Raw genomic sequence first — 5049 nt, 5'->3', positions numbered from 1 at the left:
AAATAGAAAAGTGGCTAAAATCATTTTACATTTAAAATATAAGCATTCAAAAAAATGTCTCAAATTAAACTAAAAGCTTAGAAGAAATATAAAAATGTAAAATGGCAGGATAAATCTATCTATCTTCTTGTATCCTTGTATTACTAGTATACATATATATATATATACTAGTATATACACAAATATATATAGGATCCTGAGGTGAATGAACTAGGAAACTAAGAGAAAGTGTGCCATGAATCCATGATATATCAAATATCCCCGAATCCACGGCTCAAAACTGTTTTGCTCTTATCATTGTAAACATGATCTTTGTATCTCTATGGATCATTGTATCTCTATGGATCATTGTATCTCTAAGGATCCCTGTATCTCTTTGGATCTCTGTATCTCTATGAATCCCCGTATCTCTTTGGATCCCTTTATCTCTATGGATCCCTGTATCTCCATGGATCCCTTTATCGCTATGCATTCCTGTATCTCTATGCATCCCTGTATCTCTATGGATCCTTGTATCTCTACGGATCCCTGTATCTCTTTGGATGCCTGTATCTCTATGGATTCCTTTATCTCTATGTATCCCTGTATCTCTATGGATCCCTGTATCTCTATGGATCCCTGTATCTCTATGGATCACTGTATCTCAATGGATCCCTGTATCTCTTTGGATTCATTCTTATATCTGAATAGCTTCCTGTATCTATATGGATCCCTTTATCTCCATGGATCATTGTATCTCTATGGATCCCTGTATCTCTATGGATCCCTGTATTTTTATGGATCCCTGTATCTCTATGGATCCCTGTATCTCTATGGATCCCTGTATCTCTATGTATCCCTGTATCTCTATGGATCCCTGTATCTCCATGGATCCCTGTATATATTTTAATAACTCTAAATTTAACTTTATCTAAAAACCTATAAATAATTAGTAAACAAGTTCTTATACAGCCGTCCTTCTAACTATTAAATTTGAAATATTTCTATATACATTATTTAAAAAATATATATATTCGATATAGTGGATTATTAATTCATATCAAAAGTACACGAAATAAGATGTAGAAAATTATTTACCCTGTTCTCGTAAATTGTCATTTAACCCCTTTAAATCTGGGAGTAATGTACCGAGGGGGGGGAAGGGGGGGGGGGTGCCGCAGGCTAAATTAGAAAGCTTGAGAAAAACCGTTTTTTTGTCAATTATGTAATCTGTGGGTGTCAAGGATGCTGATTAGTATCAGTTAAGTAACAACTGTTGATTAGATTTAGAACAAAATCAGGAATTAAAATAGATTCATAAATAATAATATAAATAGATACAGACAGGGCTTTCAAAATATATTGGATTTATTCCAGAATTTTCTACCTACTGTATACGTAATTTTAAATGACACTTTCTTTACAGAGGTGCATGTCCGATTCACAACTGTACTTCTGTAGCCTTTATTCAAGCAACAATGAGAAGGACAATGTTATTTTTCCATCGGTAAAAGTTGAAATAATTAAAAATTTGAAAAAGGTGAAATATTACTAATTTGAGACAATTTCCCCCTCTGCCTTTGATTGGATTAAGCCGCAAAGTCACATTTCTAGAGAAGCCACGGTTGAAAAAAACAGTTAAAAAAAGAACGTATATCTTTGCTTGTAACAAGGTTGTAATGCAAGGAAAGTTAATTGCAGTTGCGTATACTCTGCGTACATGTTGAAACTAGTTCTCTCTGGGCGGAATTTGTAAACAAAAATAGATGCATCAATGCTCGTTTAGTATCCGAGGAGGATAAAAGCATTTAATTTTGATAATTTTGATAATTCATATAATAGTTTCCTATGACCAGACTATTTCATTGATTTTTTATTTAAAAGATGTATCCCATGTCAGGCTTCGACATCCGTCTAGTGCTAACGTTACCGCCCAGAGACAGTACACTGCAGTACAAAAGATGCGTACACATCTGAAATAACTTTCTTTGCATTACAACCTTGGCTTTAATGATGGATTTAGAGTTTACCAATTACCTTCGTGAATCGATAATAAAAGGATCAGGAATTTCTGAATATTTCAATGGACAGAGATAATTAAAGAATTGTTAACAGATATTCAATATATTGAATATCTAATGACATGTTTATTGTTTAAGCTACAAAGATGTGAGATCCCATTTATAAAAGACTTCAGCCATACAACCATAAATTAGTTAACGATAACAGAGAGAACACTAGATGTTGTAGCTTTTCAAGATTTAGGGGTTTTCCGTTCACAATAACCCTGAGGCAGAGGCCCAAGGAGTTACGCTGCTATCTCTCTGTCTTGCAGTTCAACGTTGCCTGCGCGTAACTCCTTTGGGCCTCTGCTTAATTTTGACCTGAAAATCTTTTATAGAGTTTATCAGTTATATTCAGTTATAATGAGAAAGACCCGGAATTAATTTATAATTAATCAGATGACTTTACAATCTAATTTTACAAATATGATAAATGAAACGATAATCACAAAATAGCCCAAGTCCTGCCAACTCTAAAATGTGGTCTGCCTTTATTATCAAGGAGCTTAAATCATTTTCAAAAAAGTCTTTTAATTCTACGCAATTTCCGAAATCTGAGCAACAGTCTCCATATATTAGGTAACTTTAAAAGCAAAGTAAAGGTAGGCCAAATTTGTTTTTTATTTTAAAACTGCAAATGTATTTTACGATCCATGACGTTTTTGGGATAATAATTTAATTAAAAACAATGATTTTGAAGGTTTTTAAAAGGTATTTCTAATATACTTTAGGTAAACTTTTGGTATATTTTTTTTTAAAAATTTGCATCTTGAGTGGTTCATTTTTTATCATCTCCATGCTGCAGATTAAAGTGCATTGATAGAAGTGAATATCAAAGGTCTACAACCTAATCCTATAGTTGAACCTGTTTATCATTATATTATCCAATCCATCCGTTACTCTTTCTTCCATGTATTTCCCTACAATCCTTTACAATATATCCAGGACTTGTATCAAACACACACCAGGCTCTGCGGACACACAGTGAAGAGAAAATGTTAGCGCTAAAGCTGCGCGTTCTCCTCCTCCTCCTCCTTCTCCTCCTCCCTCCTCCACACTATAAGAATTATCATCCTTCAGTCATTACATTCAGTTCAGATCCGATACTCGTCCAGAGCAGACATAGAACTCTCCGCTCTCTCTCTCTTACTTTTAAACTCCAACTCAAATCTAACCTCCAGAATGTCCGGACACCCAGCAACCCTTGTCCTTCCCACCGACGGCACAGGAAAGATCTGAACTCCGTTCCCAACGGAGATATCCCACAATGGGCTCGAGCAGAAACATAAAGCAACGAACAAGCGAGAGATGGCGGGGGAAAGAGAGGGGAAAATATTTAGTATTTATTTAATTCCATTTTCATGTTGGACCCCTCCCTTGCTGTCTAGGGGGGAGGGGGCCAACCTTAAACTCTCTCTCTCACCTCTCACTAGATTAGGTAAGACATTTTTATTTTGTTAGACGTTTATTTTTAGACATTTTAAATAAGATAATACGAAAATCACAAAAAATCTAAATTAATTTTCTCTTTTAGTTTTAATGGCTGGCGACCACTGAAGTACACAGGCTCCTCAAAGAATCATGTCATCAGCTCGATCAGCTCGATCAGCTCGATCAGCTTGATAAACTTGATAAATTATAAAAATTATTATCAGCTCTTCCCCTGTCCCGTTTATCTCTTCAACTGGTTATGACAGACTAAATCTCTTCATATCTGTTCTGCTTATCAGTCCATCAGTTCCTTTACCATCAGCTCACCAGTCTTTCAACAAATCAATTCATCAGCTTTGCTCAGATTTTTATCAGCTCATCGAAAAATCAGCTCTGCGAGAAGCTTATCGCCCTTCAAAATGTCAGCTCTGCTCATCAGTTCATCAGCTCATTAAGAAAACAACTCAACTCAACAATTATTCAGCTCAGCTCATCCTTTTATCAGCTCAGCTCATCCTGTTATCAGCTCAGCTCATCCTATTTTATCAGCTCATCAGTCTCGGTGGCTCGTCAGCTCCTCGTGCTTCCATGGTCTTTTCATTAGTAAAGTTTTAAAACTTTGCATTTTTAGCCATATTTTAGCCAATTTTAGTCAATTTTTTGCAATTTTTTTCCAATCCAAGATGATACTAATGAGAAGACCAGTTTAGAATCTCAAATCTGTTTATCTAATAGTTTTATCATTTGTATCTGTTATTTTTTTATCCGGCAAAGGGCGAGATTTTTGTTAGCTCAGAATTATTTTGAATTGAAGTTTATAATGCTGGTAGGTTGCGTATAGTGTATAGTGTAGTATATATATATACGTGACTATAAACCAGCTGAAGGTAAAGTTCAATGAACCACTGTTCACTGAATAGGGGCTAAAACATAGAACCAAAAATTATAAGTGTTAAACAGGAAAATTGGCCAGCAATAGCAAATTTTAAAAAAGCTTTAAAACCAGGAATAAACTTGTTCTCTGGAGGTGTCAAATGCAATGTAAGTTAAAAACCTAACATTACGCTCAATCTAATATATATATAAATATTCTATATTATATTCTGTATTTCAAAAAGAAATATATTGTTACAAAAAAAAACATTTTTTTTTGATATTTTCATAATTTATAAAAGTCAGAGAAAAAAAAACATTTGATAATATAGCTTTGGATTTATTTTATAATTTATTAAAAATCTAAAAATGATGGAAACAACTTTTTTTATCGTTAAATAAAATCACCCATAATCCCCCTCTTCAAATTTTAATGGTTCCTATAATAGATGGACAATGTAAAGTGGCAACAATGCTCCCCCCCCCCCCTCCACCTCACTGACAGCCATCACGGAAGTATTAAGTAATCTGAAGGGTCGGGAGCTATAGCAGGCCTTTAAACCAGTTGCGTCACATAAAGACTCAACCTATTATACGCAATCTTTGACGCTGCGTACTACTGGGGATCCTTTTCAAACTATATTCTAAAATAAAAGCCGTTTTGGGGCTTAGAAGAAGATCGACAACAAATATATAGAATAAA

General features: G+C 34.5%; 1 long non-coding RNA gene across 1 annotated transcript; it reads left to right on the top strand.

Annotated features, from left to right (window-relative positions):
- Nucleotides 1-3121: 3121 nt before the first annotated feature.
- On the top strand, nucleotides 3122-4594 carry LOC111702217 (uncharacterized). The gene is made up of 2 exons (XR_002765376.1): nucleotides 3122-3480; nucleotides 3577-4594. It is a non-coding gene; the product is annotated as an uncharacterized LOC111702217 (long non-coding RNA).
- Nucleotides 4595-5049: the final 455 nt, after the last annotated feature.

Source organism: Eurytemora carolleeae, unplaced genomic scaffold (assembly GCF_000591075.1).
Source record: "Eurytemora carolleeae unplaced genomic scaffold, Eaff_2.0 scaffold141, whole genome shotgun sequence".
Taxonomy (NCBI): Eukaryota; Metazoa; Arthropoda; class Copepoda; order Calanoida; family Temoridae; genus Eurytemora; species Eurytemora carolleeae.
This window is presented reverse-complemented; position numbering and strand designations above follow the sequence as displayed.